At 32.7% G+C, this 24,719-nt stretch overlaps 1 protein-coding gene across 1 annotated transcript in view; it reads left to right on the forward strand.

Moving 5' to 3' along the window:
• Positions 1–24,719, forward strand: part of LOC126745200 (frequenin-1) — a 523,266-nt gene that overhangs the window by 117,406 nt on the left and 381,141 nt on the right. The gene's annotated exons all lie outside the window — the stretch shown is intronic.

Here is a 24,719-nt window from a genome sequence, read left to right on the forward strand (position 1 = left end):
TGATACAAATGGTATATAAAAATAAGAGCCTTGTTTTTAACCTATTATATCAGTAATACTCTTTTTATTGACTAGCTTTTAAGCTAAATTTATTTAAGTTTTTTTCATAAAAAATACTTAAATAAATTATAAAATTGTTACAACCTAATTTCTAAACGTCATTTATTAAATAATATTCTGCTTTACACATTTGAAAACCTTAATCCAAATATTTCTCCTCAGCTATTGGGATAAGGTCTGTGTCAACAACCGAACGCAATTAATTACGTTACTTCGGACTTTGGACCTACAAGTTAGATTAATTTAGTGCAAACTTAGACCTATGGGATTAACTGCTAAGAAACTTTAAACCATATTTTACGGACCAGTATTTCTAATTAATAGTCTTAATAACTGAAAAAAAAACAGTAAACATCTCTATTCGAAAATTGTTTTTAAGCGTTGATTTTACGCATTGCCAAAATAATATTTATTTCTTGTTTTCACGAAATGTTGATGAAAAAAACGGTAATGGCTTATCTAGAACGCACGTATACCCCCGAATCCAGGACATTTAAAAGATAAATTCTTTAGGAAAACACGCAATTTAAGCCTTGGGATTTGGGTTTGATATAAGGTCCTTTGTGGTAGAAAGAAATATTTTTTTTTGGCTAGATATAGTGTTATTTGAAGGTAATAAATTAATAAAAAATAGAATCTATGAAGACACGCTTTTTAATCTCGCAGTAATGACAATATAACATTTTTCATATAATTTATGATCATGTCCTATTTTAATATCAAATGAAGGTTAAATGATCTTTTATGACGCATGTAACAAGTTAACTTTCTTAATAATTTTTTGCACGCAACCTACAACCCTATTTTTAAAACAAGATTACTATCGAGCTTTATCTTTTGACGTGCAAGTAGTCCGTGGGTTTATAAATTACGTAGATTGACATCTAAAAAAATCTATCGAGAAAATTTAAGAGATAGTTCTGCAATAAAAAAAATTATAAATATATAAAAATAGCTTTACGACTTAATGTAAACATTTTATTTTAATCTTTACAGGTATTATGCTAAATGCATTATCATCTTCAGAAGATTTATTCAGCTTTAGACTACTTTTACATAATACATTTTTTATGTACGCATTTAAGTGAAATTATCATATAAACAACTCAGCTTTTCTTCTGGTAAGAACAAGCAGTGAATTATTTATAAAAGTTAATAATTTTATAAAAAAATACTGAAACTACAGAATATATGCGTTTGTCAAAACTATTTTTTTCAAAGTTCCTGAAAATGCATTTCTTAAAAGACTTTCTTGAAAAATATAAACTTTGTTATCAAAGTTAGACTTTAGATCAGGGTAATCTACTGAGTCAGATGACCGGTTCCTGTACTTGATATCTTAAATATGGTATTAATAAGTAGAAAAATATATTAGCTGGAAATCAAATCAAGATTATTTGTACATTAATTACTATTGGCTCTTTTAGAGAACAAAAAGTTAATGGTGGATATAAATGCGCCTTAATTAATTTTCATGACGTCTCAATAAAGACATCACAAGGTTTCATTTTCTATCTCCTCTGATATTTTTATAGATTAAAAATAATCTAGAGGTTCCTGACCTATCTAACTACAAATTTTATTCAGTTAAAATCCCTTCCAACTGAATGAAGAGGGTCTTAATTCTGTAAGCTAAGTTTAGTATAAAGAAGGAATGGAAATGTTTTATGAAAAAAAAACATACTGTCATTAAATTAAAATTTTCTAATGATATTCAAAAATCATAAATTAAAGAAAATATTAATGAGGTCAAATAATTATAAACAATTATATATTATATTAAATATAAACAAAATTAGTAATATGAAAAAGTAATATGAATACACGTGGCTGACATTTTTCAATAGTTTAACTCTTGCAATTTTGTTGCTGGTTCGATGTTTTTTTGGTTTAGTTATTTTTATTTTGGTATTAATGTTTTGTTGAAGTGAGCAATAACAACAGTATCACGAAGTATCTATTTAATCTAATCCTGGTGATATTGACATTATTGATAACATTGGTTAATATACTGCAACAAAAAATTGAGTTGGTGGATCTTTATTATCAATAAAATAAGTCTGCTAAAGGAGCAGCACGTGCTTTTAGTGATAATCATCCGGATAAAGGAGTAAATCATCCTCATGTAATAGATTTGATGAAGAGGTTTCAAGAAACAGGGCCAGTACAAAACAGGAAATATGAAGTTCAGCATCCAGTGAGAAATAAAGTAGAAGAAATTGCTGTATTGAATCATGTTGAGATAGAACCAAGTACATCTGCTCAAAAAGTTACCAAAGTACCGTTCATAAAATTTTAAAATTAACCAAATATCATGCCTAGAAAAGTTAAGATACAACTGTAGTTTGTCTGAAGCAACACTAATTTACATTTATTTCGAGAAACACATACGCAGCGACTTCAAAAACTTAATGTATGGGCTGGTATCCTGAGAAATCATATTGTTGGTAATTTTTTATTAATAGAAATCTTAATGCTGAAAATTACTTGGAACACTTGCAGGACTCCATCAATTCTAGAATAACTGAGTTACCTGACTAAGATGATAAGCTTCTAGAAAATGAACTAATATTTCAACAAGATGGGGGGCACCATAACATTATGCAGCATACTGTTCCTATTGCATATCTGATTGGCCGGAGAGCTACCGTAGAATGGCTTACTAGACCTTCTGATCTTACCCCATTTGGATTTTTTATGGGGTCATCTAAAAACCAAAGTCTTTGCCACAAAGCCTGATTCCCTTAAAGAAATTTGAAATAGAATTGATAACGAGTTTCAGTTAATAACGCCTGATATGTTTACAATGCGCAGATGTTTTGAACAACAAATTTTACACAAACAACAAATTTTATTTTTGCATGAAGGTCAACGAAGATTATTTTGGCAATTTAATAAAATAGGTATTAGATACTTTTTCATTAAGGGTAAGGTTTATTTTTTTATCCACATTTATTCATTTTTCTTGAGACCGAATTAATAAAAAAACATAAAAATAAGGCTTTATTAGCTAAATTAAAATTACCTTTAATTAAATATATCACTCGATTCCCATTTCCATTTTAAAAAATTGACATGGGTGCTCTGTCAATAAATGTGGACTGTTTGATCTCGGACACCCTGTATAAAGAGCCGCATTGCCGCTGGGCGGCAAGTCGAAAGTTCAGTCCTGTTCTGCACGGTATTTTGGCGTGATATTTAAATCGGACATAGATAGTAATAAATAATTGCCGTGTTAATAAATATTTCTAATATTTATAAGTGAACCTGTAAATATTTCACCACCTTCGAAAGATGTTCTTCGATTGTCTTGTTGAATCTGTGCACCATGTCACCAGATTGCAGGTGTAAAGTTATCCGTTTTTTGTGAATCCCAAATAATTTATAAAGTTTCTGAAATAGTTTGGATTAGAAAATTCGTTCTTAATCAAAATGCAGCTCTAGAACAATATCTTCAGCAGATCTGGGGTCCAGATCTGTTGAAGATATTGTTCACTGATCTTGACCCCAGATTCAACAGATCTGGACCCCAGATCTGCTGAAGATATTGTTTACTAAAAGTTTAACTACAATCACCACTTTTTCATTAGAAACAGCAAAGATTTGAAGCCATTTATTAAAATAATCCATAGCAATCAGGATACACTTATTTTCCTTGCTGGTCTCGGGAAAAGGATTGGCTATAACGATGGTAAAAAGACTTTTTTTATTCCCTATTACCCTATAGCAGCCTCACTATAGGTTTACAGGCAAGGGTGGCTTGGCCGTAATAGGTTGAGTAAAGAACCACTTGATTGTAGAATGGCAAAATGTGTAAAAATTTTTGCCCATTGTCTTCCCTCTTCTTGTAGCGATGTCTTTATGGGTACCTACCTTATTTTTAAATGAGACGGTAATTTTTTGTTGGCTTTTTGAAGAATTTTGTGTACATGTTCAAATCGTATCTTGAAGAGTTTTAAATAGTAGCCACTTATTTCAGCTATGAAATTTGATGCCAGCTGATAGACCATAAGGATATGAATATTAACTTCATTACTGTCTATTATGCGCTCATACCTTTTCATCTTATTGATGATTTCCATACTTTGGCTTATTTTCTCTTGGAATCGATTGATGTGCTGCTTCATTTTTACCTCTGTTTCATTGATCTGCGCGATAGCAGAGATCATTACTTTGGTTTGGTGTTTGGAAGCCTGAATTAGTTCTTCTTGGTTCGACTGTAAGTTGTCGATGTCCCTATAAACTTCATCATTTACGATAAAAATTGGCAAATGTTAGGAATTAGTCAAAAAGTCCTCTTCTTTTGCGGCGAACTCCAAACAATCCAGTGTTAAGCAACCCTATCTCTTTTTCTTTATCTAGAAGATGGTGTGCCAATGTTTGACAGTTTGTTGCTGTTGAAAGTTGTTTTGCTTCCTCACATAGGGTTTGGAATCGACTTATTACCTGTGAGACCTTTTTACTGTCATCATCAATTCGACTTTTGTTGATATTGAGTTAAAGCCTAAATTCTCCTCTCTCGATTCTGGATGTTCCCAGATGCTCGATAAATAGGCCTTTCGCGGGTTGCTTGATTGTATAGTTTGTTGTCCCACTTGTTGGCATAAAAATGGTGAAACATAGCAGGATGTCTAATAGCGTAATTCCATGTTTTGGTTGTCGGCTACGCTGAAATTTTGCGTCGTTCCTTAGGATTGTTACATTGCTTTTCACTGTCTGTGCGGATTGATGGTAGTCTTGTTCCTTTTCGCATGGTAACGGGATTAATTTTGTTACTGCCCTTTTTGTTTCCGTCTTTCCTTTTCGGAGGGTGACTACTCGAACTTTGTTGTTATCACTTGGGTGCACTTTGGTTATTTTCGCTAATGGCCATCTTGCTGGGGTTAAATCAACATGGAAAGACTTAGGGAGGGTTCTCTTAAACCTTTTTTATGCCCTATTACCCTATAGCAGCATCACTATAGGTTTACAGGCAAGGGTGGCTTGGCCGTAATAGGTTGAGTAAAGAACCACTTGATTGTAGATTTCAATACTGATTTATTCACCCAAAACTACAACTATTTATATCAGTCTTAAACTAACAATTTGGGGTAATTTTCAAAACTAAGATGTTTCCTCTTTACAATATTTCCTACATTCCCAATGATGAAACCTTGCAAATTGTTTTAAAAAACTAAACAGTTCGTGATTCGGTGACAGACCTATGTTTTTATAAACTATACTACGCACCTTGACGGACTAACATAAACAGTTAAAAACAGTAAAAAATAGAATTTTGAAATTAATAAATTTAAAATTAAAAATGTTGATTAGACAGATGGCGATTTTTTAAAATGGCAGCCGTACATTATACTTTTTTATTTTACTCCTGAATCTTGTGCTAGGGCCTTGACTAGCTGCACATGTTGGGCATTTTCGGCATCATGACTTTACATCTTCGCAATAATTAAACTTGTAGATTCTGTCTCGGATTTCACCCAAAGTCTTATTTACTCCAAACTGAGCTCCTCTTGCTCCACTATGCGGCTCTTCCACACTCTCATCAACAATCGATCTTTGACGACTAGTGACTCCCACTGTGCCTGTAGTGCCTTAAATGTCAACACTCTATTCAAGACGTTACTCCATCTTGGTCTTGGTTTGATGTTTTCGTTCTCCTGAAGAATTGCTGATATATCTTGGTATTCGCGTTGATCTTTTATTAACCCATCAGTACTCCATCCTTCACTAACTCAAATTTAAGACTTCTTATATATGCCACATCTTCCCTCTTTGTTGGGACAATGTTTGGTTTGTGGCTGTTAAGGTCTCCTGGATAAAGCGTTTGCGTGGCTATGCAGTTTACCCAACTGAGGTTTAATATTGAAGCTGTTCTACTAACTTCTTTAGCCATCTTGCCACTTGTCCTTCTGGTTGTTTCATCTGCAACAACCATTTTAGTGCTGCATGGTTTATCTTAAATAGAAATTTTTGTTCATATCGTGGAAATCGTTTACCGCTCTCATAATAGCTAGAGATTTTCTCCTCGTGATGCAATCATTTCTTTTTGGCTTTGACACTCTGAACACTCTGCTGAAATATTCAATAACTCGTTCCTCCCATTCTGAACTTGTGATAGTACACCTCCAATATCAATATTGCTAGCATCGGTATCCAAAATAAACTTTCCTTGTTGTTATGGCTATCCTAATATTAACTAAAACATAAAGCAGCTTTTAGTCATCGAAAAGCAAGATCGCACTTCGTGTTCCATTGAAAATTGGATTTATGTTTTGTCGATCTATGCAAAGAGGCAGCAATATTGGCAAATCCTTGAACAATTTTTCATTAGTATGTGCAGAATTCAAGAAAACTTCTTAATTTATGTTTATCACGAGATTGCGGCCAGTCTTTTATGCGTTCATTTTTTCCAGTTTAGTTTGTATTCCTTCTAACGATATCACATGTCCAAGAAAATTCACGTTTTATTGAAAGAGCGAGCACTGCTTTAGGTTCAATTTAAGGAAAATCTGAATTTTTTTAAAACTGCTTTCAGTCTTCCAGGTGTTTATCAAAGTCTTTCCCATTACGAAAACCTCAAGGTAAACATGGCATGCCTTCGATGTAAATCCTTGTAATTCAAATTTCATTAACCTCTCGAATGTTTAGAGATTACGCAAAACAAATGGCATAATATCTATTGATGATGTCATGTAAGTTTTCTATTGTCTAGTGGACTCTACGTCCTGGTGTTTTGTCTTTGCAAAGCTATCCAGATTCATGCCGAATCTCTTAGTCAAAGAAATTGCGAAACCTTTTTCATATCCGGACACAGATCTTACTGGTTGGTATAAAGCCACCGTCCTTGCTTATCTTAAAGCTATTGGAGAAGATGTTGGCAATCTTTATAGGTATATAACCTTCTGATGTTAGTCATTGATAACATCAGCTACAAGGTATTTACAGGCATTCTCTTATCCTTGGATCAATCCAATGAAGTTCCTAGAATTTTTCTCTAATCTTCCAAAAAAGATCTTTTCACTATTGACATGCACTCGAGCAGAATCTGCTGCTACAACCCTTATAGCAGCTGTGTCTTCACTTGCACTAGACAAAATAAGTTCTTCCGAACCGAATGTAAGAATATTATCTTGTTGTCAAATGAGAATTCATACTGGCTAATAAGATCCATTCCCAAATAATCTCTTATATCAGCCACCAATACCTTATAGCTTAAAATGGGATATCTTAGCCGGATATGGACTTTCATCTCGCCAGTAACGTTCGCCGACTGTCCAGTCACCGTGCCCAGCATCAATCTCCAAGATAAGGGCTTAATCTTTAGTCCACGTACTATGATCTCTATGAACAGATTTTTTAGACCATCACTATTAACATCAAAACTTATTCTTTTTAATAAAACTAGCTGTGATGTTGGGTGATATGCAGCTTCAACTTAAAGGGCTTTATCTAGCTCCTGGGTAGGCCAGATGAATAAGGCCCAACCCAACTCAACCCAACCCAACCCAACCCCGAAGAGCTACCACCAAAGCAGTTGCTTTATATCCATTATCTCATCCATTCGCTACTGCAGCTACTTTAAATTGTCGCTTGGCCTAAATTGGTCAAGAAGGCTTTTAAACGTTGGAGGCTTTATATTCTATGAAAGCTCAATCCCACCAATTATGAATTTGATGAGTTACTTTTTTATTTGGGTAATTTTGGACTGTATATTATTTACAGAGTCCCTTATTCTCACCTCGTTTCGTATTTGCTGTTGTTCTTGTTAAATTTCTTTAAGTTTGTTTTTCTTTCTACCCATTCTCCCATAAAAGCAGCTTGTAATAATTTCTGGATTTTTTTCTCTTATTCATGTTCTCTTGTTCATGTCTCCTTTCCTCATCTTGTCGCCTCCTCTCTTGTTTTCATCGGCACTCTTCTTCCTCTTATTTTTCCTGCCGTCGTCACTCTTCCATTTGCTTCCCTTTGCTTCTTTGAATTTACCATAAAAATTTAAAAATTAGTTTCCCTGATCCCCTTTAACATCTGCTCTGCTATAATACTTTGTGATGCAAAATGCCCTTTTTTATTCCTTTTCTGACACCTGCTGTTGCGGATTTTCCATGGGTTGAATAAATAAGCACACTTGAATACTAAACACTAAACCTTTATTTATTACTTACCTTACAAACGCTTCCTATTTCTAGTTACTTATTGATAACTTAGCGTCATCAAAGCACAACTATCAACTTAACCTTAACATCGAATCAGGTCACTTTGTTGAATAGGTTGTTGTTTTTTTATGACCAAAAAGTCTTTTATGAATTTGAGATGGATGTAAGATAAAATAAAACTCAGCTTTTAGATGTTATAACCGTCGACGTTTCAGCCTATATCAAGCCATCCTCAGGGCCCTAAAATAGTGCTTATTTAAATTATAAAATAGTTAATAGTTTTTTTCTTGAACTTAAATATTATAAAATAAAACTTAAATATTATAAAAAAAAAACTTATATTATAAAATATAGACAAGAAGATACAATATTAACATTTTGGACTACATAAATGGATATAATACATTTAATTAAAAAGAAATAAAAATTTTTTTTAAAAATATAAAAAACAAAACAGAATCAAAGTGTAACACAAATTTATACTTATTAAGAATTGAAAAAAATCTTATTTCTCGATTTGAATATTCGAAGAATTTTGTAAAAGAGTTTTAAGTTTGACGTATTTTTTCTCCTATATACGAATTGCTTTACATTATTTATCATTTGTGAATTACTTCTTCCAAAAACGTGCTATGGTGATTCCATGTAGGTTCTTGACTTAATGATAATAATAATATTTAAGATGATTATTAAAATGTGAAAGCAAGGCTAAAGACCGAATTAGATAGAAGAATTCTATTAAGTTTTCTAATCGGTTGCCCACATAAAGGCCGCGAGCAACAATTTCACTTAACCTTACGTAATAAAATACATCTAAGGTTGCCCAATCAATCAATGTCTACCTTCCCTTAGCACATAATCCATTAGAATTTCCATTTTCTTGTCTCCAGAGGTATTTTATCTCATTAGTTATTCGGTTAGCTAATTTTCTCTCGCAGGAGACATAATTAGCGGATATTTCCTGTTCGTCGCTCCTCGTGATAGATCCATATATTCAGGTTGGTATTTTTCCTTAGAAATTTTGTATAGACGTGTATGAACTAAAAACGTTAATATAATAACTAAATAATAATATAATATGATTTGAAAGCATATTAGATAGATATATTGTTTTTCTCATAATATATTTAAACTGTTGAGAATATTTAAATTTTAACTAATTAATGAAAGAGTCCACATTTTTTTTGCTCCTTTTTGTCAGCCGACCCTTTCTTTATTTGATATACTTTGACATTAGTGTCTAGCAGTACCTTAACATGCCAATTGTAGTACTTCTTCTTACGTAAGCAAAGTTCAAACATTTCTTTGCATATCTAGTTGTTGATCTAATTATTTCAAAAGTTGTTTTATTTTTTATGATCGATTTCAGGAACACGTGTAGTAATTAAGTATAGTTCTAAAAAATAGTTAATACCCAAAGCGAATAGCATAAATATTAGGAAACTGGCCCTTCACATAACGCGTATTTAGTAACCTATTTTTCGGAAAGTTTTAACAGAATGCTACCAATACTACGTCGTTGTAAAGTTTCACAATAAGTTCCCGTCGTGATGAAACAACTTAGCTGAAATCTGACAATATAGTCCAATGTGCAATGCTTTCTCCTAATGTGAATTGTGGTCTGTGATTAGATTTTTATGGTTGATCCAACCCTATTAAAATTCTATCTTTATTGAAATTTATCACTAGTTGACTGACTGACGCGTATAAAGAACAATTAAAACAATGGCAACATTACAGTTCTCTAATGTCGAATTGTCTAAAATAAAAGGACTTGGCTCACAAAGAGTTCGTTTAAGTCACGATAACGAATCTCAGATCGCCGCTATCTATCCTTTAGATATATATATATATATATATATATATATATATATATATATATATATATATATATATGTTTATCAATTGAAATAACAATTGACGTTTCCATCTGTCAAATATTAGGGAAAAAACAAGTATATACCAAGAAGCCTAAATCAAATCGAATAAAACGAGTTTAGCCGACGATTGAAATCTAGAATCACCTTTCTCGTCACGACTTAGTCGCGATCGAATTCGAAGTCGTGATCGTATCGAGATCGAGCCGTGACTTTAAAATCCCAGCCCTGGCTAAGGCATAACATATGAAGGTGTTATTATACTCTGAAAATGTTTCTCCCTGGTAATCTAAATTGACGTGTCCCAGCGTTTTCTTTTTAAAATCTTTATGGGCCCGACATGGCCGCCGTTTTATTTTCGTTTAGCCACCCTGTATATTAGGTAGACATGTTGTTTTTTTTATCATATATTTTAACTTACGACAATATTTAAATTTTAGTCGAAAATATTTTTGCTTCTGGAGCAAGAAAAATGAAACGTCAGAAATTACAGTTTTATTCCACTTTTCCTTTGCGAGTTTTACTTCTCTCTTTTATTTTTGTTTCCGCTGAGTATAAACTATGCCCCTAAGTGAAACGATGATTAGATGTACGCACTACAGATGATCTTTCTTAAACTTATACTACTTTTTAACTTTTGCAAAGAAAAAAACAATTAAACATACACACACAGAGTAAACTAATTTATTATATAAATTTTTACTAATTACACTTTTTTTACACATTTTTAACTAATAATTTAAACACTGTTTATTTTACCAAATGATGATTTGAATTCATGGAAAATAATAATTGAATTCATGGAAAATCATAAACATGAGTGCAATCAATAGGACCAGGAATATCACCAGGAAAATTGGATTTCTCGATAAATGTTGATTTATTATTTTTTCTCATCTCTTATATTTAAAAAATTAACTTCGTAACAATCTGTGGCATAAAATCTTGACATACTAAAACTGCCCATTCAATGGAACTCTACTTCCACTGCCTCTATTATTAACATAAGGTTGTCGAAAATAGGGTCGAATTAAATCTATTAGTTGTTGAGTTTAAGAAAACTTCTTGATATACTAATGAAAACCTGGTATGACTATTGGTAAACAATAAATTAAACAAATACGTTTAAAAAGGGTTCTGTAACATTATGCACGTATTAAAAAAGCAAGAAGCTATATCGTCTGGTATATACTATATACCCAAGCGTGTCGTCGACAAATCGTTAAAAACTAGGCAATCCGCAAGACACTTACGACTAAAAATTTTATTTAGATTCAGTCATATCGAGTAATCGTGTCGAATCGTGATTTTAGAATCCCAGCCCAGGGTGGAACTAACCTCAAAAATTTTAAATGGAATGGGTAGAGGTATACCTTGTTTTAAAGGTCTTTTGATTCTCTTTACGGCTATAGCCCGTTTAAAGGATTTTAGTTCAGCGGTTCTCAAACTATTGACTATTTTAACATTTAATACAGTTTTTTGGAAAACCTGTACTTACTGTTGGGTTTTTGGAAGAACTGTATTAAATCGCAATTCTTTGTCAAAGTATTAATTTATAACAATCATACATAAACACTAGTTCAAATGCTGAAAATGACCATCGGTAGCCTTTATGCAATAATTTTACAATTGTCGATTTTGTTGAAATCGACACTCGAATCGAGGAGTGAAAAAAATAAGAATGTCAAAATACAAATAAACAATAAATAATAATAAAATAATAATAAAAGTCAGCTCAACTTGGTCAGAGAGAAATCGGAGCATTGATTTTTATTTTATCGTGTTAAACAAAGCAATAAGAGAGAATACAGATAGCGGAGTTCTTTTTTGTTGCTAACAATCAATGTATTTCAAACAGCAGAACTTTTGAAGAAATGAACGCGATGAGGATCAGCGCTTATGAAATAACTAGCGAAAGAGCATTAAATAATCCCATTTATGTGTTTAACATTTGTTTCTCAAATAAATGTTCGTTTGTCTTAAACAACACTGTAAACCGTCATAATTGCCGTTATTGGTCAGATCACAATCCACCCACTTATCACAAAGCACATACTCAATATCTCCAAAAATTAAACGTTTGGTGTGACATTTATATCAATGATATTATTGGACCATTTTTTATACCCCATAACCTTGATGAGGATTTGTACCTCAGGTTATGACAAGAAGCTATCGATCCGGTAATAACGAATATTGTTGAGAATGACAATAACAATCAATACGTTGAAGGCGAGGTGATATTTCGGCAGGATGGTGCGCTCCCTCATTTCGCAATAGCTGTCCGCAATTATTTAAAAGAGAACTATCCTGGTCGCTGGATTGGACGGAGAGGCTATATTGAATGGCTCGCGCTGTCACCTGATCTTTCATCTCTGGATTTTTTTCACACGACAAACAGGAAATATCCGCTAAATATGTCCCCTGCGAGAGAAAATTAGCTGACTGAATACCTAATGAGATAAAATACTTCTGGAGACAAAAAAATGGAAATTCTAATGGATTATGTGCTAAGAAAAGGAAGACATTGATTTATTGGGCAAGTTTAGACGTGTTTTTTTACGTAAGGTTAAGTGAAATTGTTGTTAGCAGCCTTTATGTAGATAACCAATTAGGAAACTCAATCGTATGTTTACATCTAATATCGAAATTATTTGCAATTTTTAGTGTCGCTTCGCATTAACCTTTTCATTAATCTTTTAGTCAAGAACATACATTGAATCACCATAGCACGTTTTTGCAAGAAGTAATATACAAATTGACCAGTACTTCAGACTTTGTAGAGATGGACGACTTAAAATTACTTAAACCAATTACTAACAATAGAAAATTATATGCATACGAAAGTTTAACAATAATCAAAAATAGAAAAAAAAAATTCTTAACAGGGATAAATATTTTTTATTGGTTTAAAGATGTTACATTTACTCTCAGAATAACTTTCATGTTTATGTTATTTTTTCAATGTTTTAATATTAATTCAAAATCCAATACAAATAATTTATATTATTTGTTTATATATATTTGATAATTTCCTCTTTTGGAAATCAGAGAATAGATAAATATGATTGTAAGCCAAACACTCCCCGTGCCCCTGAGCACATGTTGAACTCAAATTAAGTTGCTGTCTACTAATTCTAGTCCAATATTCTAAGGCAGTTTCGTAACATTCTCGAGATTTTTCAAGTAATGGGCACAAATATATATTTGCGACTTGCGGCGTCAATTCGAAAGGATCAGTAGATTCAAGTGTATGCTCCTTTAACTGAAGATTAAAGGAAAATACTAAGGGAAATCTGATATTTAAGTTGAAATATAATTCAAACAATATGACATGGATAAATACGTTAAGCCAGAGACAATATCGACAATGATGTTGTCTCTAGTTTCCGCGGCGTCAATCTTGGATACTAATTATTACCAGGAATTTCACCCTCAAAGGCCGTCGTCCCACCAAAGATACACGACAGCGACGCCACATCTCCACGATGTCGCCAGCGTGTATCTTTCGTGTCGAACCTACGTTTTAAAATCATTTTGTCCCCACCAACGCTGCGCCTAAGGCCGTCGTCCCACGAAAGATACGCGACGGCGACGCGAAGGCGATACGATTTCGCCTGGACACATTCAGACGACATGCAGTGGCCCCACCAAAGATACGCGTTTCGTGTTTCCTACGTTTAGTTGTTCAGTTTAGTTCAAAATATCATCGAGTGAAGACGATGATGTGGTTGCAATGTATTGGTATTTGCGGAATAGAAAAAAAAAATAAAAATGCAAAAAAAAGAAAATGGTGGGTGCATCCTTTTATTGAGAAAAATAGAAAATAAATCATTTTTGTTACTGCTAAAGAGCTGCACAGACATCCATTAAAATCCAGTTCAGCATTTTGTTGTGCCATAATAAACAAAAAAACAAAACTTCGATAAATGAAAAAAAAAACGCCACCACACACAGCTTGAATGTTGCTTCGCAACTGACACGTCCAGTATCCCGGCAACACGAAGGCGACACGCATTTGGATGTGTCTTCGGCGCAGCGTTGGTGGGGACATGGGCGTGTGAAAGACGTCACTTGCAGACTGACCTTGGCGTGCATTTTTTAGCGTTTTACATAGCAGTCGTGGAAAAAATCATTTGGGCTTTTAATGCACAAGGTCAAATAAAAGTTTTTTTTTGATATTTAATTAAAACCACTCACAGAGTTTACATAAATCTTTGTTTAATGCGTAGATTTCCTTAATCCAAATCAAAAGCAACCAGTTTTTATTTTATTTTATAGATTGAGCATTTAAGAGGTTTAGAGTTGAATCATAGATTTACTTAAGTCAAGTTCTTTCGAACTAATTAATAGAATAAATGAAACAGAAATGGATCTCTTCTTTGCTACCTTATCAGAATTTATAAGGCATATTCCGAATTTAGTTTAATTGTTATAATTCAAAGTATCTTGTTAAAAAATTTGAAATTGTTTATTATTTTCTTTTTATTTATTTAGTATTAAGTAGTAGCTATTTAGTTAGTATGTTCTTTAGATTGGATGTTTAACATATAATAAATAAATATATGACAAAAAATATAGTTAATAAAAACATTACATACTTTTTAGATATCTACTGCTGTATTAAAATTGCTGTGTCAATTAATGTATTTTAAAGTTATGATCATCGTAAATACTCAGATAACAGCTAGATTTAGAGAATTTCAAATCCAGAAATAAAGTCTCCGTATATTCGCCACAAAATTGAAGCATTTTAAAACACAAAAGGGCATATTTGTCAATGAGCTGATATCTAATCTTGCTGAACAAAAATTTATTTTTAAATTTGAATTAGGCTGTTTGAGTCATTTGTAAAGTATTTTAGACTAACAAATCTATCAGAGCTTCACAAAAGTCATAGGTATAAGTTAGACGAGATAGAGTATAGGTATAATTTAGATTAAGGGAGAGACAATGATACTTCTCAAGACCCAAACCATTATTAATGAAATTAATAAATGTCTACCTACATTCACACTCTGAGGTGCTGTATTACATGCTATACTATATATGTATATATACTACTATGCTGTGGTTAAATTTAAATTAAGATTCATATAAAAACTTTCCAGCCCCAAATATTTTTAATCTTAGAAATGCCTCCCTTCTTATGCAAGGGTCTTAAAAATAGCCTTGCTTAAAATTCTAATTCACTATAAATGGAAAAAGTAACTAATATCTTTAACCTAGATATTAGTTTGAAAAAAAAAACATTTTTTTACCAGTAATTTATTTTAACTATCAGCATCTAATAAATTAGTCTCAGCCTCTCATACTATATATTTTATTAGGATTTTTGGAATAAGCCCATTTAAAAAATTATATATTTTTTATAAATTAATTTAATTTCAAAAACAGAATATGCTATGAATATTATGAATTTGCATATCTCAATTATACAGTAATAAATGTCATATTTTTACTGCAAAAGCTGGTCTCCTAATAGGTTGTTTTAAATATAGAGTTAAAATTCGCTCTTTTTTGACAGCTTAATGTGTTTTTATTGGCTTTAATAGTTATACATTTTTAGCTTTCCAATTATCAAAAGTAATTTGTTTTAATTTACTTCATATATATCTATTTTTCCACAATAGAGAAATATTTCACAGAGTCTTTATAACTCGTATATTTAAAAAAATTGACTTTTGTGACTTACGGCCCCACAGGCAGTATAACAGACACTATAATGAAAAAGAAATAAAATATATTTTATGTTTTTTAAAATTAATCGTCATAAACAATCGCCACTATTATACACTGGTCTGTCTTACAGCTTATAATTCCCATAAACCCCGTCGTTTCCGTATAGCAAAACATTATGTATTCAACATGTATATGCATGTTTGCAGTCTATCAATCAAACTAGAAACGTTTATATTTGCATATGATTGGTTTCGTAATAGATACAAGTAGGGAAATGGTTGTATATAATCTTCCCTCTTTAATTTCTCATTTGTCTTGAGTAGCATGATAATGATCAGGGTTGCAATTTGTTTTAATTTTAGACAGCTATTATGTACATAGGATAGAAGATAGTTGAAAAGAAAGCAAGAGTTCACCAAAAACTATTAGGTACTTTTTCTGTAACTGCTTTTTTCTGTCTAAATTTAATCAAAAATATCGATAAAATATATTGGTTCTTTTGCAAAATATATATATAATAAAAACATTCATATATCTCTAAAAGTAGGTTTTGTAGGTAATAATTTAATGATTTTTTATTACCCGATAGTTACTTCGATAGGCTTAATACTGTATAGATTATTAATAATTGGTAAATAGCAAACCAAAAAAATGACTATGATCAATAATAATGTAAATTGTTTTTTAGTCGAAAAAGTATTTACGTTAATGTACGAAATTAGTCCTTTCTTGTATTGCCTATTAACCTTAAATATTTCCATTTTTTATACCTTCCCAGTCTATCGTTATCTATTGATAATAATTTAGTTCTCATATGTGCGTTTTAAAAATAAAGAGTATTTATCCTTTAAGCTGTTAGCAAAAATATATAATCATACAGAATTCATGATATTATTCAAATTAAAAGAATAATACAAAATTAAAATAATGGGCGTACCTTAAACGTACACGATAGTTATTTACAATACTTCTTACGTAAGCTTGGTTATTTATGAAGACTTTTCATCAGAACATGCATATAAAGAATTAACTGATGTGCTTATTATCGAGTTCGCTTGTCATGTCAGTCAAATGTAATTAGGAGTAAACGGCATTTAGGAAAAGACACATTTATGTGCTAATATTTCTAAGATCTGCAATGAAATTAAATATTAAAAAAAAGAAAATGAAGCAAAAATGTATCTCAAAATTAAATACTTGAATTGCCCATTCTTATCTACTAAGAAAATCGGCAAAAAAACTTCGAACAAAAAAATAAAAATAAATTATGGTATTGTGAGCTTTAAACTTAATTTATACAACCATATTCTGATTCTTGAAATACGCGTGTACTAATATAACCTAATTAAAAACGATGAGGACTGAAAAAGATCTTGCTCAAAGAGCTCATTTACCGAGATATATTATCAGATATAATAAAATCAATCAACTCAGAAAAAACAAGAAGTTAAAACTATTGGTAGAAGCATTGGTGGTATAGAGGCTCAAGGAAAAATGAATGGACGTAATTTTGAATCCAGATTGTTCCCAAACATCTATAAGGCGCTTGGATTCAAGAACGCAAGACCGAATTCATTATAGTAGTAGTCAGATGGCATGGTTAAACGAATGCACAGGAGCCTTAATAGGTATTTGGGCAAAGTAGTCTGAAGTTACCAAAGAAACTAGAGTAGGTTTATTCATTTGTTCCTGCTAGCTTATCGATTGGCCATCCATTAAAGCACAAGCGAGTATCCTGCTCAATTAGTGATGGAAAGAGAAATTCTACCATGCGATCTGAAGTTTGATTCTTCTTTTTAGTTCGTCATAATTAAGTGCGCATTTGCATTTAATATGCCTTCGATGGGATGAAAGATGCATTAATATGACTAAAATTGATATCATTATCAATGCCAAAGACCAGACCATAACGATGATAATTTCATTTGGCTTTATGATCTAAGAGACGGAAGGGCCTGTCACCGAAATTTCAAACATCCTGGTAAGGTTTCACGGACTGGCTCCTTATTATGGAATACACAAAGACGCAATACACCTAACCGTCGGATTTGACATTCCATGAATTCATGAGCTATCATTCTAATAGCCGAAAGAGTCGGTACGGCACGCTTTGTGAAGTGCGGCAAGATCTCTTTACTGTTCCAACAGAGTATGCTCTCGCACATTGTGTGGCTAGAAATTTACAAATGTCTAGAGGAATAGCTGAGTTTTTTCGCAGAAAGTGGGCAAGCACTCAAGATAACCTATGAAAACACTAGTAGAAACCCTTATTACCTTATTATCAGAAAGAAATCACATCAACCTATAAAGACGTTTAAGACGCTTTGTATTTGCTAAAGAAGGACTTGCTCTCCGGAGATCTAAGAAGCCTAGCAATTCCCAAACTCGCATGCGGACTTGATAATCTGGATTTGAGGTTGATTCGCATCATGTCAAAAGTGATTTTAAGATCCACAGGCGTGCAAGTTCTGGTGTGCTGCTATACTCCCCAATATTGTTCTCTGGAGAAGAGAGTTGATTTTTATTTCTACAAGAGGTCTAGTTGCAGAAGGGGTATCATTTGCCGATGTCGACATTTACTATCTTTGGAATAATTTAGCAATAAAATGAGCTTAAGCAGGGGCCAGTGTAACGATACTGGAAACCCCGCGAATATCAGTTCTTTTACATCATACCGAAATGACATAAGTGGCACACCGCACCACGTCTCTGAAGACGCGTAGAAGGTCAGCGAATCTTCTGGAGTCATGGTCAGCCGGGTACATAAGAAGCCGCGTCGCCACTGGGACTCAGTTATCATTTCAGTGCCTTGCAGTTTTGAAAATAGCGCGATATTTTAAATCGGACTTAAATAATAATAGTGATAGTACTATACTTGGGTTACCGAACAGATGGAGTGGTCACGTGGTCGTTCTGCGCCGGAGGTGTGGCCTAGAGCCTCGATAGGGTTTATGACTTGAGGTTTTATTTAATTTTATTAGTCGAGCGGCTTTAGATCGTTTTGGTTAAATTTTCTGCTATTCGAATATTTGAATCTTCGCAATATTGAAAAGTTGAGATTGTGTTTATTATTTTTCTAATTTGTTAATTTGTTTGTTAACAAATAATGGCTGACGCGCCACGTACACCCCCATTGTCACCCACCAAGAAAAGAGTACGAAAACATTTGACCATTGCTGAAAAGGAAGTGATTATGAACATATATTAAACATGTGATAACGAGCATCCAGCATACAATAAAGTGCAAAAAGTCCAGTTTACAGCAGAAGCAGCAGGTAATAAATATTTTTAATATACAGTGTGTCCCAGGATGAGCGAATTTATACGTGAAAATGACAAAAAATGTTGTGGTTAAAATTTGACCGTTTGGCATCCATCTATGCTTGATTAAAAAATAAAATTTAGCATATTATTTTTTTTAAATCAAGCTTGCCTTGATACGAACATTTTTTAAATTTTAGAGGTAGGTAAAGTGGAGGGTAAAGCAGTAATTCTAGACAAGATATAAAAAAAATTATAAGAAAAGGTTGTTTAGAATGCAAAATTATGCTTGAATACCGCATTTCATAACCATAGACCTACTTTGATTTTTACGTTTTGTGTACCAATGAATTTTTTTATTCATATTTAATTATTAGAGATTGAAATTTGTAAAAATCAAAGTAGGCCTATAGTTAGTTTGGACAGAACTGACTTTCTCTCATACCAAGAAGGTTCCTCTTCTTCTCCCTGAATTATACAATGGACTCGCGTTTGTGAGACCCGCCAAAATTATATTTGTTTTTTAATGAACTTACAATTTAGCCTGGGTTCCAAACCACAAACACATTTTTTATAAAGATAAACACAAACAACCATGCCTATGCCAGGCCAAACTTATTTTCTTATTGAAACAAATTCTCCTTTTTCTCTCCTTCAATCTAAAAAAAAATATGCATTTTCAAAAAGTATATAACGAAACATAAACTTTAATAGTAAATATTGTTTTATTAATAAATTTTATTGCTTCCAGTAAATCTCAAAGTAGTAGTAAATGTGTAAACGAAATCCTCGAGAGAATTATTTTATTATCTTTAGTTATGGTTGGTCTGTCATTTAAAGTTTTACTATTACTACGCAGTTTTATTGCTTTACCTTTGAAGGGTTCAGGTATTTATTGCATTTTAAATATTTGTTTATTGAAATATACGTTAGACGGAATACTTTTTCATAAAATTCAAAAAGTTTTAAACTCTATTTCAGAAGTGTATAGAGCAATAAACTGGGGAATTCCGTTCTGTTTGGCTACATTTCGTGGTAGTTCATAGGCGCAGGTACTTATAATATTTATGAATTTAATTTTCACGGATTAAATGCCTTTATTTTGAAAGAGATTAAATACTAAATAAATACTTTTAATCCTTTTGTATAGGTACCTATCTTTTAACGCTTTGTAACATGCAAAAATGGGGTCAGGTAATATATACAGACTATAAATACTTTTAAATCATATTTTAAACGTTAGTAGTCACTGCTACGCTGTAGTGTAATCACAATATTATTATCCCAATATTTAAAAAATGGAGGTATTCAGTCCAACGAAAAGATGTACTAAAAATTCTCCACTATCGCTGAGTGAAAAAGTTATTATTTTAAATGTACATGATTGCATAAAACACGATTACCCTAGTTTTACTGTGCAAGAAATTGTTGAAAAATGTTCTCGGATGAGTGGAATTGGAAAGTCCACCATTTTCAAATTGTTGCGGGAAAGAAAAGTAGCAGGTCAAGTGGAATCTCCCAAGCAAAAGCCAGGACGACCTACAAAAGTCCTTGATAAAAATGCTAAATGTATAATTCGAAGAAAAGTTCACTCTTTTTATTTTAAAAAGGAAATACCCACCCTAGACAAAATTTTAATGGAGCTTGGCCGAGATGACAATATTCCGTTGATAAGTAGAAAACTTTTATGGAAAACTTTAAAAAATATGGATTTTGCCTGGGAAAAGCATAACCGCAAAGCACTTTTACTGGAGAGCGACGAAATTGCTTGTTGGAGACGACAATACTTGAGAAGTATCAAGCAGTACCGCAGGGAGCAAAAGAAAGTTTTTTATCTTGATGAGACGTGGATTAACGAAGGTTATATAGTCCAAAAAATGTGGCAAGACAAAAATATAACCAGTGCTCGCCAAGCTTTCATAGAAGGCCTGTCTACGGGTATTAAAGTACCTTCGGGAAAAGGAAAAAGACTTATAATCACACATATTGGAAGCGAAGAGGGATTTTTAAAAGAAGGTCTGCTAACCTTTGAGTCGACTCGCACAGGAGATTACCATGAAGACATGAACTCAGACGTTTTCGAGGACTATTTTGGTGAAATGATAAAATTACTTCCGGCTAATTCGGTGGTGGTTATGGATAACGCAAGCTATCATTCACGGCGAATAGAGAAGACGCCAACTTCAAGTTGGAGAAAGCAAGAAATTATCGATTGGCTGACTGCAAAAGGTATTGCGTTTGAAGCAAATTTGATAAAAAAAGAACTGCTGGCAATAGCAAACTTACACAAAACTCGTTTCATGAAATACGCCGTGGAAGATATAGGCGAAAAATATAATATAACTGTACTGCGCTTACCGCCATATCATTGCGAACTAAATCCTATAGAACTGATATGGGCGCAGGTAAAAGTATTTGTAGCAAGACAAAACACGACTTTTAAAATGAAAGATGTTAAGCTACTGTTTGATCAAGCCATTACGGAAGCGACACCAGAGAATTGGCGAAAAGCAGTCCAGTATGTAATTAAGCAAGAGGACAAAATGTGGGATCTTGACAACCTCATCGATCAGACAGTCGATCCTTTAATTATAATGTCAAGAGGTGATGACAGTTCGTCAGATGACGAAGAAGACTACAATCTATTATAATTTAAAATTGTTATACACTGTTCAAAAAGTGCCAGATCCAAAAGTGACATTTTCAACTGTTTTACTTTACATATTATGTTCAATAAATTTGTGAAAAAAATATATTATTCCATTTAAACAAAAGTAACTTTCTAAAATAAAATAGCATTTAAGTACATTAATTATAAGGTAAAAAACAAGTCCCAGTTGCACGCCTTTGGCGAACCGTTTTCAATGTTTATCAGTGGGTAACAATGGGCAAAACTCATAAATTGACCCAAAACCGGGTGGCACTACCTGCAATCAACGAAAAGAAAGAATTTTACATTGAAACTAATACCCAACTAAGGTAGTGGCATAAAATATTGGTTGATCACCAGGTACCACTTTTGCATACCTAATGAGGTTTTATTGCTCTACACACTTCTGAAATAGAGTATATACTTGCTTAACTATTCTTAATAGGAATAATACTCAAAAAAATACTTAATAACTCTGATCTTAAATCAAACCTTCCATGGTTCACTCAAAGATATACCGTTGACTCCTACTACCATAAATCAATTAAACCATTAAGCCTTATTGTGCAAGTTCCAACGTTTTTAAGAGGTGATAAAGGGAATATGGTTGGCTTGAAAATTAAGCTGTTATTACAAGAAAGCCCACTATTAGAACCCGCCTATGGTCACCATATATGCTTGTATCTTTTAATGATTCCGCTTTCCCAATGTATAACTAGATAAGATTAAACGAAAATATAAATTTATACCAAAAACCCGCGGCCATTCCATTAGGACAAAAAGCATAAATTTAGAGATATTTTAACCTGGACACAGAAAGCATTTATCTCTATTTCCGAGTAAAACCTCTATTTCAGGCCCCGCAAAACTCAGATTAAACTCCACGGGAGGTTAAGCGAGACCATGATGCTACCAGGATCTGGGTTAAACAACGATTTGAGGTGCAAAACAATTCCAAATATGCATGTGTTTGATTAAAGGAATGCCGGACGGGGTTATTGGGATTTATGCAACAGCTAAGACTTATATGTTCATTAACACATTTTTTTGTTTTTCTTTATCGTTTTGTTAATTTAGAATAAAAAGCCTTATGGCTAAGAAAACTACATTTAAAAAAAAAGTACTACAAAAATTAGGTTACAAAAAAACTCAATTATAAATGTTACTCAAAGGGCAATTTATCAAACTCAACACGTATGCGGATCGTATGGCGTTCGACATCAAATCGTGAAGTGACAGATCCGTAATCGATTTTGACATTAAGAAAACATCAGGCCCGCACTTACCGACCTCCCTTTTGTATGCGCGAAGATAAATCGAATGCTGCGAATGGGTTTAGAATGAGTCGGGGTATTGTTGGGAGGCAATATGTCAAAAGTTGAATCACTTTAATCCTTTTGTTTGTTAAAAGCACTTATAGGTGACCTAAAAAATTTTGTGAACGATATTTTGCTGAATTATTACATTAACAAAAAGTTCTAGTTATAAAAGTCTAGTAGATAAAATGTTTTAGGTTTATGTATTGTGTGGATTAACAAGTTTATTAAAAAATAGTTTTCTGTTCGTATAGTATTTTTGATTTAATAAAAGTTTGTATGATGATAAATTGTTTTAATACTATTTGTTTAAATAAAAATTAAATCTGTGCAAATTCTGTATGGTTTTCATGAAGTACTGCGCTACAACACACTCTCAAAAAACTACTTCTTGCGTCACGCTCTACCAGAAACTCACCTTGCTTGGTGCACATATGATAAAAGATGGATGGCGCTATTTACTGACTAGACGTATGTCAAATTATTCCATAAATATTTTAATTTTAACTAGGTTAAAGAGCTTCTTTTATTTTGAAGTGTGTGCTTCTAGTAATCTTAAAAGTTTATCTAGTATGTGGAAGTAAATTTTCCACACACTAGATAAATTTTAAAATTATGGGCAGCGAATCAGCCACAAACTTAACTAAGCACACATGTAGAGCAGCTGTTAGCAGAATATAACACGAGACTGAGCATGCTTCGAGAAAAATGTTCATTCTTTAAAAAAAAAAGCAAGTCTCTTCTTATCAAATACTGGGATAGACTAAATGGATCAACTGCAACAAACAAATTTTATCGTTTCAAATAATCATGACAGGTTCTCTGGAGAAATTGGTTAAGGATCTCACACTTTAAAAGTGACAACAGACGAAAACCACAAAAGGTTGCGCAATATGGAACTAACTCATAATTCGTCCTGTATTTTACTACACGGAATTAAAGATTATAGAAATATTCAAGCTGAAGATTCTGCTAAAATACTATCCGATCGTCGAAAAAAAAAATAAATAAAACGGAGATTTCGCATTGTTACCATAATGGCAAAAAAACTCCAGGTCATCTAGGTCACGGCCCTTTCTAATTCAGTTCAGCCATAAGTGGATGCGCGACTTTGTGTCTGCAAACAAAAAAATTACTTAATGCGTGTGCTATTAATAGAAGTTTTAACTAAAGGAAATCTCAAACTTTTTAAAAAGACGACAGAAATATACGGAAAATCTGATATTTAATGGACTGGTGTATATGGAAATGTTGAGTGAAAGAAAATTGATTAGAAATCAAAGTGATTTGGGTGCTTAGAAAGTAAATCTGAACACAATTGAATGAAATGGAATTATGGTTTCAAAAACGATTACTTAAATTATATATTATAAACATTCACTTTTTGAGCATATATTGTGTTTATGTAATTTAATGCTTTCCTTAAGAGTGCGGTCCACCACGTGACAAAATCGGTTACGAAGCGCGACAGTAGTTTCGTGGCCGGTGCAGTTTTCGCTGAAAGTAGCAACACTGGCTGCCATAATTACCCACTCCACCGTTCCCTTCTCCCTGATATATCGAATCTCGATTACCAGGGACGCAAGTCAACTGGTCTTACTTCTTGTTAGGTTTATTAACTACTTTTTATGTTATAAAGTCTTACATTATGTACATACAGGGTGTTTCGGGAGGAAAAGGAAATATTTTGGGAACATGTTCAGAAGGTCAAAATAAGATA

This window comes from Anthonomus grandis, chromosome 1 (assembly GCF_022605725.1).
Source record: "Anthonomus grandis grandis chromosome 1, icAntGran1.3, whole genome shotgun sequence".
Taxonomy (NCBI): domain Eukaryota; kingdom Metazoa; phylum Arthropoda; class Insecta; order Coleoptera; family Curculionidae; genus Anthonomus; species Anthonomus grandis.